This window comes from Ornithorhynchus anatinus, chromosome 3 (genome assembly GCF_004115215.2).
Source record: "Ornithorhynchus anatinus isolate Pmale09 chromosome 3, mOrnAna1.pri.v4, whole genome shotgun sequence".
In the NCBI taxonomy this organism is placed as follows: Eukaryota; Metazoa; Chordata; class Mammalia; order Monotremata; family Ornithorhynchidae; genus Ornithorhynchus; species Ornithorhynchus anatinus.
This window is the reverse complement of record NC_041730.1, coordinates 65944614-65959259: the sequence shown is the minus strand read 5'-3', so window position 1 is coordinate 65959259 and position 14646 is coordinate 65944614. Positions and strand designations below refer to the sequence as shown.

The window sequence follows — 14646 nt, the reverse complement described above, 5'->3', positions numbered from 1 at the left end:
TGTGAGACAGGAAGAATGGTGGTGCTCTCTACAGTGATGGGAAAATTAGGGGGAGGACAGGGTTTGGGTGGGAAGATAAGGAGTTCTGTTTTGAACATGTTAAGTTTGAGATTTTGGCAGGACATCCAAGAAGAGAGGTCTTGAAGGCAGGAGGAAATGTGAGACTGCAGAGAGGAAGCGAGATCAGGACTGGAGATGTAGATTTAGGAATCGTCGGCATAGAAGTGGTAGTTGAAGCCATGTGAGAGAATGTGTTCTCCAAGGAAGTGGGCTTAGATGGAGAATAGACAGGGACCCAGAACTGAACCTTGAGGGACTCCAACAGTTAGGGGCCCCCAAAAGAGATTGATAATGAGAAGCCAATGAGATAGGAGGAGAAACAGGAGAGGATAAGATCAGTGAAGCTGAGGTTGAGTAATGTTTCCAGGAGAAGGGGTGGTTGACAGTGTTGCAGACAGCTGAGGGGTCGAGGAGGATTAGGTTGAAGTAGAGGCCATTGGATTTAGCAGAAAGTAATCACTTGTGACCTTTGGGAGGGAGGTTTCTGTGGAATGAACAGGACAGAAGCCAGACTGAAAGGGCTCGAGAAGAGGATTGAAGGAGAGGAACTTGACACAGCGAGTGTGGAGAACTCGCTCAAGGAGTTCGGAGAGAAATAGTAGAGGGAAGAAAGGGCAATAACTGGAGGGAGTTATGGGGTAAAGTCAGGATTTTTTTTAGGATGGAGGAGCTAAGAGCATGTTTGAAAGCACTGGGGAAGAAGTCACTGGAGAGCTGACAGTTGAAGATGGCAGTCAGGAAGGGAAGGAGGGAGGGAGAAAGTGATAAGATGTGAAGAGATGGGGTTGGTTGCACAGGTGGAAAGTTTGGACTTAGAGAGAAGGCAGGAGATCTCTTGAGATAATGCTGAGAAAGATAGTAGAATTGAAGAACGGACAGGAGGAGGGAGGGACTGGAGAAGAGCAGGGGAGATTTTAGGGAGATCATGCCTAATATATCTCTCGCCCCCATGCCAATCCAATTAGGTAAGGAGGAGGGGGTAGGGCAGAGATTGGATAAACTGAGGCCAGAAGCTGGAATGGCCTAGGAGCACAGGTGATAAATATCTACAGCCTCTAACCTTATGTGAAGAGGATCGAGACTTGCAGCAGCCGGATGCAGATCACCTCTGTCCAGAGCATGAGAAGCCCGATCTGCCTGCACCAAGCGAGGAGCAGTGGGATGGGTGAAATGTCCCGTCCCACTGAACGCTCATGGGGCTGGCAGCCAGGCGCTTCTCCATGGGTATGTAACACACAAGTGGATTCCTCCCGAGTGTGAAGGGCATGTGGTGAGAGCTAGCCGCCTCACCAAGTACGGGTAACGCATAAGTGGATTCCTCCTGAGTGGGAAGAGCATGTGGCGAGAGCTAGCCGCCTGACCACATGAAAGCAAACCATAAATGAATTCTACCAGGGTGGGACCTGAGTGTCCTGCCACGTGCGAGTAACATACAAGTGTATTCCTCCCGTTAGGGAAGCTCTAATATCACCAAGTAATCATATTCCTCCCGAAAGGGAAGTTCAATTCATTGGGTTTAAATAATCAAATAATTCGATTAGACTTGCGGAATAAATTTTATATAAAACTCAGGCTTTCCATCCCCGGTGTCTCTCTCTCTCTCCTTCACCGGGCCAATTCCCCAACAAACCCGACCCCAAGCGATGGGTAACACCAGCACAGGTGACTTTTGACTTGTAGCAGAGAGCCTTCCATTCTCTAGTCACTGCCCAAGCTAGGAATGGAATGGGTATGCCTCTGCTTGACTCTCCCTCCTATAACTGAGACTGGCAAAGTACTGGAAACTCTCCAAGTGGAACCCTGAGAGAGGAGCACTTTTGTACATATCCATAATTCATTTATTTCTATTAATATATCTCCCTCTCTTAGAAGCTCGTTGCAGGCGGGGAACACGTCTACCAACTGTGTTATATTTTACTCTCCCAAGTGCTTAATACAGTGCTCTGTTTATGGTAAACATTTGATAAATATCATTGATGAATTAATTGACCGCTTTAGTCTCCCAAGAACTTAGTACAGTGCTCGGCACACAGTGAGCATTCAATAAATATCACTGATGGATTAAGTGACCGATTTCCCTCAGCATACAAACTTTCGGAATAGCTTCAATATGGCCATTTGGTAGTAAGAAACCTTTACTGCAGTGAGGGGGATTAAATGAGCTGTCAATCAGACAGGAGATACTACCCAGTTGAGTCTATACCTGTAGATGAGCTAGGGCACTGAAGCATCATGGAGCCCAGTGGGCTTGGTAATTTGTAGGGTCTGGAGGTGAGTCAGGCATGAATAAAGACTGATAATAATAATAATAATAATAATCAAGATGGTATCTGTTAAGCGCTTACTATGTGCCAGGCACTGTATTAAGTGCTGGAGTGGATACAAACAGAGTTGGACACAGTCCCTGTCCCCATTCTACAGATGAGGTAACTGAGGCCGAGAAAAACAGGCTAGACCACGGGTTGAGGTCAGAACCAGGAAAAGGCAAACAGAAATAAGCAGAAGCATCAGGCTTCTGTGAGAATCTCAATAATTTGACCCCAAGAACAGGGACTGAGGGGTTTTTTTTTAATAAGAGGATAACAGTATTATTCTTTGTTTTGTTATTTAAAAAACAAAACAGGAATCTTGGAATTCAAAGCCAGACTGGGGGCACCAGTGTCCTTTCTTAGAATCTAATCTGGCAGGGAGGCAGAAGACTGGCCAGTGGTGGCAGAACACAATCAGAAGACACTACGCAGAAAGCAGCCTTCTTAGCAGGGTTCTCCAAACTGCCCACACCCAGATTTGAATGGGACATTCCATTTACATGCCCCTGTCCCACAAATCAATCAGGACCTAAGTTAAGATCTAAAGCTGATGAGGAAACCATCAAGTGAATTGTCATGGTAACTCATGAGACAAGACACCGTGGATTCAACCCTTGGACTTCTGGCTTTGCTTTATCATTAATATTGTTTGGCTTTTGCTTCGCTGTACTTCATTTGAGGTAAAAATTAATTAAGGAAAAATCACCTTATCACGGCTCCAATTCCCAGAGCCTGTCAACACCTTTGTTACAGTTTTCATCTTGATAAGATGTTTATATATTTCTCTGAATAAACTGGTCCAAAACTGCCAGAGAGGGGGAAAAAAGTGTTTAACTTCCTTGAGGACAGTCCATTTTTCCTGGAACAACAGAATTCCAACTTGACCTGTCAAGTTATTCCTCAAGGTATCATTCTGTTTAATGATAATTATTGACTTGATGCTGATTCTCCTCTAAAAACAATGATACACTCAATTTTATGAGACCATAAACCTTATCTAGAAACACTTAGTCACAATGAAGCAGAATTTCTCAGGGTTCTATTTTGATAGGATAATTGTGTTAGGTACTTGCTCTGCCATTACTAGATGGAATTCAGTGTATACAAAGCTTCCTGTTAAGTTCTCAGTTCCATAAACTCCCAAATCCCAGAATCCATTCAGAGTATTTCTTGTCCCTGTGGATGTTGAAAAGAGAGGAAGTTCATTTGCTATGGAATAGCTCAGTTTTGAAAATCAGGTTTTTCTCAAATGGACAGTGAAGGAGAATTTTTCAGGCCCAAGTTGTCTTATCCAGTGAGATCATTTGTGAGATAGTCTATCAATGTGAAATTTATGCAGGAAACCTTTTTTTATAATAGCAGAGGTCAATCAATCGATCCATCAATCAATGACTTCATTGAGCGCTTACTGTGTGCAGCCTCCTGTCGTAAGTGCTTGAGAGAGTACAATATAATAGAGCTTTTAGACCCATTCATTCAATCCTTTTGATTGAGCATTTACCGTGTGCGGACCACTGTACTAAGCGCTTGAGAAAGTACAATACAACATTAAACAGACACATACTCTGCTCACAACAAGTTGACAGTCCAGAGGGGTGCTAGAAATGCTCTGGGGAGATGTGAGGGAAGACTGGGGGGACCTGAGCCTCTTCCTGGATCCTTATGTGTCTTTGGGCAAGTTGGTTAAATGCCTTCTCATTACGTCTTTGTTTTTCAATAAGAAAATAGGGGTGAGCTATGCTCCCTATTGATCTCCCAAGAATGTTCTGATAGAAGAGTTAATGTAAAGATAGGTGAATTAGGGCTTCCAGCCCCTTGGAGATGAGCATAATGGAAATAACACATAGCTGCAATATAAAGGTTACTGCAATTACAACTGAAGGGTATTTCTTTTCTGAAATCTCTTCACTTCTGAAGGTGCAATCATTGTCTGCTTTCCCAGTGAGACACTCCAAAGGGAGCCAAGGTAGCACTTGCTGCTTAAATGTCAGTTATTTGTACATCTACTTCACACATGAGGGGAACTTGCCCAGGTGTGGTTGAGGAAAGGATGACCCAAATGGAGAGGATGGGGAGAAATTGGGACAAACTGGGGAAAAGAGGTGAGTAAAGGGATAGGGAAAAGATGACTGGGGCAGAGAAGGGAAAGTGGCTTGCAAAACCCTCAGTCACTCACTAAGGAAATGGCAGAAATCCTCGGTGTCATCCTCGGTGTCATCCTTGACTCGTCTCTCTCGTTCACCCCACACATCCTGTCCGTTACCGAGACCTGCCGGTTTCACCTTTACAATATCGCCAAGATCCGCCCTTTCCTCTCCATCCAAACGGCTACGTTACTGCTACGGGCTCTCGTTATATCCCGGCTAGACTACTGTGTCAGCCTTCTCTCTGTCCTCCCTTCCTCCTCTCTCGCCCCGCTCCGGTCTATTCTTCACTCCGCCGCCCGGCTCATCTTCCTGCAGAAACGATCTAATAATAATAATAACAATGTTGGTATTTGTTAAGCGCTTACTATGTGCCGAGCACTGTTCTAAGCGCTGGGGTAGACACAGGGGAATCAGGATGTCCCACGTGGGGCTCACAGGCTTAATCCCCATTTTACAGGTGAGGTAACTGAGGCACAGAGAAGTTAAGTGACTTGCCCACGGTCACAGCGCTGACAAGTGGCAGAGCTGGGATTCGAACTCATGAACCCTGACTCCAAAGCCCATGCTCTTTCCACTGAGCCAGATCTGGGCATGTCACTCCCCTTCTTAAACAACTCCAGTGGTTGCCTATCGACCTCCGCTCCAAACAAAAACTCCTCACTCTAGGCTTCGAGGCTCTCCATCACCTTGCCCCTTCCTACCTCTCCTCCCTTCTCTCTTTCTACCGCCCACCCCGCACGCTCCGCTCCTCCGCCGCCCACCTCCTCGCCGTCCCTCGGTCTCGCCTATCCCGCCGTCGACCCCTGGGTCACGTCCTCCCGCGGTCCCGGAACGCCCTTCCTCCTCACCTCCGCCAAACTGATTCATTTTCCCTCTTCAAAACCCTACTTAAAACTCACCTCCTTCAAGAGGCCTTCCCAGACCGAGCTCCTCTTCTCCCTCTACTCCCTCTACCACCCCCCTTCACCTCTCTGCAGCTTAACCCTCTTTTCCCCCCATTTCCCTCTGCTCCTCCCCCTCTCCCTTCCCATCCCCTCGGCACTGTACTCGTCCGCTCAACTGTATATATTTTCATTACCCTATTTATTTTGCTAATGAAATGTACATCGCCTCGATTCTATTTAGTTGCCACTGTTTTTACGAGATGTTCTTCCCCTCGACTCTATTTATCGCCGTTGTTCTCGTCTGTCCGTCTCCCCCGATTAGACCGTAAGCCCGTCAAACGGCAGGGACTGTCTCTATCTGTTGCCGACTTGTTCATTCCAAGCGCTTAGTACAGTGCTCTGCACATAGTAAGCGCTCAATAAATGCTATTGAATGAATGAATGAAGAGACCATGAATTTTCCATACTTTATATGGGGAAATGGGGCATTTCTAAATCTTAGCACCTTGGGAGGTCTCTCACAGACAAATGAAATGACAAAATGACGGAGGAGGTGAAGAATCCAAAGTGTCAGTTGACCTCACTGTAATAAGAAGCAAATGAGAATTGTAAACAAATAAAGGAGCTTAGAGGTGTCAGAACTGGGCAAAGGTCCAGTAGGAGCATTACTGTCTCGAGGACACCATATCTAATTGAGTATAAAGTAGGCTTTCTTTCAGTATTCAATTGAGCTGCTAATCCTGCAGCTCTTCTCTGGAATGGGGTAAATGGTGCTGAGTGAAGTAGCAGGATGGAGAGCCAAGGGCGGGGCCAGGTGTTTACTAAAGGGTGTTATAACTCTCCTGCTGCTCTCGGAGGACTGGTCTCTGGGATTCCCAGAGGCTCTGCCAACCCAGAAAGAAATCAGAAGAGGGGCCGAGAGAGCCCTAACTATCCTTATCCCTCTCCAGTTCACCCCTGCCACCCTCCTGTGTCCGGCACCTTAGTGGACAGCAGTAAAGGAAAGGGCTGTGGGAAGTACAGGAGAGCGATCTGCATACAGAACACTCTCAATAAATACCACTGATGATGACAACGATGATGCAGTGGTATTTGTAGAGGCATTTGTTAATTGCTTACTTTGGACCAGGCACTGTACTACGTCCTGGGGAGGATACAAGATAATCAAGTTGGACACAGTCCATATTCCCCATCGGGGTTCACAGTCTTAATCCCCATTTTACAGTTGAGGCAACTGAGGTACAGAATAGTTAAATGACTTGCTCAAGATTACACAGCAGACAAGTGGCGAATCTGGATTCCCTCTGACTCCTAGGGCCGTGCTCTTTCTGCAAAGTCACGCTGGTTCTCCATCAGCGTCTGATGATGATTTCTTTCAGGATGGCACTGATGCTAAACACCACAGGAGGTTTGTGTAAACCTCCCATGCTCCCCATGCCCTGCCAGAGCTAAGATGCCCCTGGAGATTAGGCCAGAACACCTTATGCATTGTCATCCTGAATCCATCTGATAGTGCATCCAGGGTGCCAATATTATTTCTGACTAGGGCAACCTCGCCTCTATGACACCTATCCTCGACCTTGTGGATTTGCATTCTCACCTCCATAACTTTTATCTTTGCCTCTAAAAAACCCAGCTAGAAAACCATGAATTGTTCTAATTCCTCTTTGAACCTACTGATATTTTTGTCTTAGGCAGGGTTCTGGGGGATTGAAGTATCCTGATCTGTTGTTCGTTCCCAAAGTTCCTGCAGAGCACACTCTGCATGGCTTAGAGGAAAAAGCGCGGACCTGGGAGTCAGAGGACTGGGGTCTAATCCCAGATCAACTACTTGTCTGCTGTTTGACCTTGGGCAAGTTGCTTCGCTTCTCTGTGCCTCAGTTTCCTCATCTGTAATCTGTGGTTTAATACTGTGAGGCTCATGTGGGACAGGGACGGTGTCCAACCCAAATAGCTTATATCTAGTCCAGTGTTTAGTATAGTGCCTGGCAGATACCACAATTATTTTTATTAGAATTATTATTCCCCGATCCTTGCACCCTCTCATTAGAACAAATGCCTGGCTCCCTGTCTTCTTAGCTGAAGAAGGACTTGGAAGTTCATGTTATCATGTACTGGCCTGGAGAGTAGAAGACTGTCATTCAGGCAGTCAGTCATTGATATTTATTGGCACTTATTGTGTGCAGAGCACTGTACTAAGAGTTTGGGAGAGTACTACATAACAATAAACACACACAATGAGCCTACAGTCTAGAGTGGGAGACAGACATTAATATAAATAAATCAATTACAGACATGTACTTGAGTGATGTGGGGCGGGGGATGAATAAAGGGAGTGGAGGAAGAGGAAAGGGGTGCTCAGGAAAGGCCTCATGGAGGAGATGTGCCTTCAATAAGGCTTTGAAGTGGGGGAGAGTAATTGTCAGTCAGATTTAAGGAGGGCGGGCATTCCAGGCGAGAGGGAGGAAGTGGGCGAGACGTTGGCTGTGCGATAGAAGAGATGGAGGTTCACAGTGAGAAGATTAGCATGAGAGCAGCGAAGTGTATGAGCTGGATTGTAGTAGGAGAGCAGCGAGGTGAGGTAGGAGGGGGCAAGGTGATGGAGTGTTTTAAAGCTGATGGTAAGGAGTTTCTGTTTGATGCAGAGGTGGATGGTCCAACACTGGAGTTTCTTGAGCAGTGGGGAAACGTGTCCTAAACATTTTTGTAGAAAAATGATCCCGGCAGCAGAGTGACTGAAGTGGGGAGAAATAGGAGGCGGGGAGGTCGGCAAGAAGGCTGATCCAATAATGAAGTCGGGATAGGACGAGTGATTGGATTAACGTGGTAGCGGTTTGGATGGAGTGAGCCCAGTGTGGAACGGGGGCACAGAGCTTAGCACGCAGTAAGCCCTTTAACGAATATCACTATCATTATCATTATTGTTGGTTTTTGGTTACTATTATTAACAATAACAATGATGAAAAGAATTGCTCACTGCTAATTAAAAATCGGATCAGTCTTACTCGGTGGGAGGCAAGGACACGTAGCCTTAGTTATCGGTAATTTTTTTCCCTAGTTCAATGAGGCAGATTTAAAGATGGAGGCAAACCTCAGAAGGTCTGCAAAAGCAACATCTAAAGCAGGCCACAATCAATGAAATGCAGTTTAACACCCAACCAAGGTGTTGGAATCCTCACTGGCAATGAAGAGAATGGAGGAAAAAAAAATGGAACTGTCTAATTTGGGTGCCTCATTCTTACTTCTGATCTGGGATTTTTGTGTTCAGGCTATGCAAAATACTTCTTTTAGTTCTGCCAATTAATTTTCTTGTAATTTTCATTTTTATCAGGGCTGTCGATTTAAAGCGTAGCCGACTGAACGGAAATATTAGCGAGGAAAAGGAGGAAATTATCTAGACAGGAAATGAGAGGAATACACTGGAATTGGAAACATTAAATTGAGCACAATTCAAGTAGAAGTTTGAAAAAAAATTTAAATTTCATGAGCAAAGACCAAGTAAGCCATTAAATGTGATATTTGAAAATATGAATAAATATATGTTAAAACTGGAATCAAATGTCTCAGTTGGCTCTCTCCACTCTCACCAGCAAATTTTAGCCCTATGAAAAACATGGCAGATCCTACCTAATTAGTGACAGCTTCTTGTTTATTTAAATCTTTAGTAACATAACATAGTTGAGCGTGTTTTCTTAAACATAGGGAGCCCCCTTGGAATACCACACTAGATTCCAGTACTTCAAAGGAAGCGTGTAAATTGGATAACCCCTGTACTCATTTTCCTTTTAATACATGCACACAGCTTCAGCTTGGTTTGTGAAGTGATGTCACTCTTCAGAAAAAGGCTCTCATCCCTAAGATGCTTTTATCCCTCACTCGTTCTCATCAGCAAGTCAGAAGCTTTCAGCGGTTTGGCTCAGAGGTACCAGTCTCATTTTGTCGTGATAATGATGACTGGAATGCAGACCATTTTATTCCTAGGACATGCTGGGCACACTAGGGATTCTGTAAACAGGTACATTTCACTGTGCTGGCTAATTCCCGACTGTAAGTTGATTGATGCCATAGAACTACCTAGGTGGAAAAGACTGGGCTGATTTCTTGATGAGCAGTTCTAAGTTTGCAAGCTCCTCCATAGACCCATTTTTGGTCTGTTCCTGTCATAGGGAGAGACAATAATTAACTCTGCCAGGAAATAACTTGTTTTTTAAATTTAGAAGCCAAGAAACTCCTCTGAAAAAGACCAGTTTTAGGAGACTCGGTTGTTTTTTCTCCTGACGGAGAGTGATCCTGATTCAGTCAGAACCAAAATTCTGTCTAACTTTGTTTGCATCAGACTAACAGGCTTATAAATAGTCTTGTGATTAAAATAAAACCCCATGTGTTTTACTGAGAAGAAAAGTCAGGATGAGAGCGAGAGAAGAGAGCAAAAGACAGAGAGAGGAAGAAGAGAGCTAGAGAGACACTAAAAGCATAGAAGAGGGAATATATTATTGATCCCCAAATTTATGAAGCAGGTCAGAAACAACTATCTAAACAACTTGTTAGGGAGTCTAGAATCTTTTCAAAGTGCAGTGATAATAAGGAACTCAGTGTCCTGAATGAGAATTCAGAAGCTTCAGTTCATTGTTCTTCACAATCCACAACTCACAAGATTGTAAGCTTGTTGTAGGCAGGGAATATTTCTGTATATTGCTTTATCCTACTCTCCCAAGAGCTTAGAACAGTGCTTTGCATACAGTAAGCACACAATAAATACAACTGAATGAATGAACTATACTGAGTTAGTTATAGATTTAAGGAGTCCAGAGACTACCCGAACTGGCTTATTTTCCTGCCTTAAAGGAGGATTTCATCTAAAAGAGTCATATCAGTTGGTTTTTAATATCCTACATTTAAAGATCTCCAAGGAAGCAGATATGTTTGCACTTGGCTTATCCTTAAATTTACTTTAGCATCTAATCTTGCATGCATTTACTGAAAAATCACATCACATCCAAATGAGAATCGACTTGGCCTAGTGGATAAAGCACAGGCCTGAAAGTCAGAAGGACCTGGCTTCTAATCCCGACTCTGCCACTTGTCTGCTGCGTGACCCTGGGCATTTCAGTTCACTTCTCTTTGCTTCATTTCCCTCATCTGTTAAATGGAGCTACTGTGAGCTCCACGTGGAACATAAGCTGTGTCTAACCTGACTGTATCTTTCACAGTACTTAGAACAGTGCTTGGCACAGAGCAAGCCACTGACAAATACCATTAAAAAAAAAATCCAAATCATACCTCTTCCAAGAGGCCTTCCCCAATTAAGCACTCATTTCCCCTACTCCCTTTTTCTTCTGCATTGCCTCAGTACCTTTTTAAGTCCTTGGTACTCATCCCCACCCCTCATGCCCATAGCACTTGTGTACCCAGGGCTTAGAAGGGTGTTTGGCTTATTAAATACCATTATTATTATTATTATTACATACCCATCTGTAATTTAGTTTAATGACTGTCTCCCTCTCTAGGCTGTAAGCTCCTTGCTGTACTCTCCCAAGTGCTTATTACAGTGCTCTACACACAGCGAGTGCTCATTAAATACTAATGATTGATGAATTGACATCATTTTACAGGAAAGAAGACAAAATGCATACCTCTTTTCAACCTGAACACACTCTATTTGACCTTAGAAACAAGACTGCCCGGGCTAGACAAACTTTCTCCACTGGCTCAGCTCCCTTGTACCTCCCGACAACCTAACCCAATTATAATTCAGCTTCCAACTCCACCATGCTTGAGATTTTGGTAATACCAACACTCTTCCCTCAGTTTATTAGAGCTCCTCCCATTGTTGCAGAGCAAAAGATACCATCTCTCACTGTTTTAGCCTTGGTTTGAATTTGAAGAAGATTTGAAGAGTCTGACCTTGTTGGAGCAGTTCCCATCAAATGCACCACCACCCACTTTATTACCCACAATCTTTTCTTTTTTATGATATTTGTTAAGTACCTACTAAGTGCCAGGCACTGGACTAAATGCTGGGGTAGATACACGCTAATCAGGTTGGGCACAGTCCATGCCCCAAGTGGAGGTCAGAATTTTAATCTCTCTTTTACAGATGAGGCAGCTGAGACACAGAGAAGTTAAGTGACTTGCCCAAGGTCACACAGCAAGCAAGTGGCAAAGATGGATTAGGACCCAGGTCCTCCGCCCCGCAGGCCTGTGCTTCATCCACTAGGCCACACTGCTTCCCGTTCCTGTTTTCTTCTTTGGGCGTGGCTCAGTGGAAAGAGCCTGGGCTTCGGAGTCAGAGGTCATGAGTCCGACTCCCGGCTCTGCCACTTGTCAGCTGTGTGACTGTGGGCAAATCACTTCACTTTTCTGTGCCTCAGTTACCTCATCTGTAAAATGGGGATTAACTGTGAGCCTCACTTGGGACAACCTGATTACCCCGTATCTACCCCAGCGCTTAGAACAGTGCTCTGCACTTAGTAAACGCTTAACAAATACCAACATTATTAAGAGATCCTGTGACACTCTATCTGTGAGATATTGGTGTTGGGAGATTATCTCTTTGGGGATAGAATTTTGGGTGAATAGTGGTAGGATTGGAACTGGATACCCTGGAGCAGTGCCTGGTGGGTTCGGGAATAGTGAAAGAGAAGGTTTGAATGGAATGTCAGTTCTGGGAAATCTGAAAACAAGACAGGTAGAATCAGCTTAGGGCTTTGGTGGACTCTTCCTCTGCTCCAGGTCCAGGCCAAAGTTCATTCCTCTGTCTATCATCCCAACATGCGTGCCCCAGTGGCTCATGCATTGTTCCCGCTTCTCCCCACGACATCACTAGAGTTATTTTTAGCCTGGAGCAAGCGAGATCAGGGCCTTGTCTTGTCTTCTGCTGCTGAGTCATTTCCACCCCGGAGCGACTCCATAGATACATCTCTCTCAGAATGCCCCACCTCCATCTGCATTGTTCCGGTAGCACAGCCATAGAGTTTTCTTAGGAAAACTATGGAAGTGGTTTACCATTGCCTTCTTCCATGTAGAAACTTTGAATCTCTGTCCTCAATTCTCTCTCAAGCCGCTGCTTCCCAGCACTGGCGAGTTTTTGACTTGTAGCAGATTGCCTTCCACTCACTAGCCACTGGCCAAGCTAAGAATGAAATGAGTATGCCATTGCTTGACTCTCCCTCCCATAGCCGAGACTGGTGGAGTACTGGAAACTCTCCAGGTGCGATCATGAGAGGGAGAGATCAGGGTCTAGTGGCCCCAAAGATCGTGTCCTATTTGCCCAACTATTAAAGAGGCCGGGAGAGTAGATGGGAATATTTAGAAATGCAGGGACATCCCACAACTTCAGGACAGTCTCTATAGAATCCCCAGAAAATCGGGTCAGTGGGATTTTGTGCCCTGGCAGGATTTTCTTGGCCAGGAAATTTAATATGGTCACATTTTAATTTTGCCAACACTACTTTGGGTAAACTCAGTAGTATTAATAATAATCATGCTATTTGTTAAGTGCTACCTTGTGAATACATGTCTACCAAACCTGTTGAATTGTACTCTCTCTCAAAAGCTTAGTACAGTGCTCTGTAGACAGTAAAGACTCAATAAATAGGATTGATTGATTGACTGACTGTTTATTATGTGCCAAGCACAGTATAAAGTGCTGGGGATAGATAAAAGATTATCAGGTCAGGCCCAGTCCCCGTCCTATTTGGGCTCAGTCTAACTAAGAGGGGAAACAGATATTTCATCCCCATTTTACAGTGACAGTGACAATTGGAGGCAGTTTATGCCAGACCTCTTAAATGAGCTCCTTGGATAGAGTTCATGAAAGATGTCCAGTTAGCACAAGAAGACACGTTCCACAACAAACTGGAATTGATATCTGAAGCTTTGGCCACAAAAGCACTCCTCAGAGCAGTGCTAATCCTTCAGTCTGAATGCCCTTGTTCCAACCAGTTCCCTAGAGTATGCGTCACAGTAATTTGTGAACAAGGAAGAATTCCCTCCCCAGAAATGGGAGAACCTTACCTGCCACCGATTCATAGTGAGAAATAAATGAATGATGAATCTTCCTGCTTTCTTCCAAAGGAGCCAAAACAGAGATTTCAGGCTGTGAAATTTGGAACGCTCTTGATGACTATCTACTCTGTGTGTCTGTAGTGTGTGATTCTGTAGGTCAAACAATTCCGCAGGAGAGGACTTTTTATTTTCTAAAAAACGAAATTTTTGAAAGCAATAAATCTAATAGGGAGAGTTGCAAATGAAAGGACTAAGAATAGTGTGCCTTGTGATCATTTTAAATCACTCTGTTGCAGAGAATAATACCCTGAGACAACAATGAATTCCATTTCCCAGTCTTCCGTCATGCTTTCATCTAACGTAACAAATTTCCAAGTTAATCAATTAATCAATCAGTACTATTTATTGAGAAACAACTTGACTTAATGGAAAAGGCACGAGTCTGGGAGTCAAAGGATCTGGCTTCTAATCCCTGCTCCACCACTTGCTTGCTGCTTGAGCTCGGGCAAATCACCTAACTCCTCAGTGCCCCAGCTTCCTCATCGGTAAAATGGTGATTGATACCTGTTCTCCCTCCTCCTTCAACTGTGAGTCCCATATGGGCCAGGGCCTGTGTCTGACTAAATTTTTTGGTGTCTACCTCAGTGCTTAGTATAAGCACTTAACAATTGCCACAATTACTATTGAGCACCCATTATGTGGAAAGTACTGTACCAAATGTTTGGGAGCACAATAGGATTAGAAGATGTGATCCTTGCCCTCAAGGAGTTTAGACAAGTCCTCTAGAGGTGGAGACCAGGGGAAGGGGGGTAGAGCCATTCAGTTGTGTTTATTAAATGTTTACTGTGTGCAGAGCCCAGTACTGACTTGACTGAGTCCTGAGTACTGAGTCCTGACTAAGCACTTGTGAGAGTACAATATAACAGATACATTCCCTCCCGACAATGAGCTTACAGTCTAAAGAGGGAGGCAGACATTAACATAAATAAATTACAGATATCTACATAAGTGCTGTAGGGCTGGGAGGGGGAAGAATGAAGGGAGCAAGTCAGGAAGATGCAGAGGGGAGTGGGAGAAGAGAAAAGGAGGATTTAGTCAGAGAGGGCTTATTGGAGGAGAAGTGCCTTCAATCGACTTTGAAAGGTAGGAGAATAATTGTCTGTTGGATTTGAGGAGCTAAGTTGTTCCAGGCCAGAAGCAGGACTTGCCAGTGAGATAGACATGACCGGTGAGCTAGAC

The 14646-nt window shown here is 44.5% G+C and overlaps 2 non-coding genes across 2 annotated transcripts; both read right to left on the bottom strand.

The window, feature by feature from the left end:
• Positions 1-1732: 1732 nt before the first annotated feature.
• On the bottom strand, positions 1733-1870 carry LOC114810864. Its single transcript, XR_003758554.1, has one exon. It is a non-coding gene; the product is annotated as a small nucleolar RNA SNORA7 (small nucleolar RNA).
• A 10620-nt stretch (positions 1871-12490) lies between these two features.
• Positions 12491-12628, bottom strand: LOC114810853. Its single transcript, XR_003758543.1, has one exon. It is a non-coding gene; the product is annotated as a small nucleolar RNA SNORA7 (small nucleolar RNA).
• Between the last annotated feature and the right edge of the window lie 2018 nt (positions 12629-14646).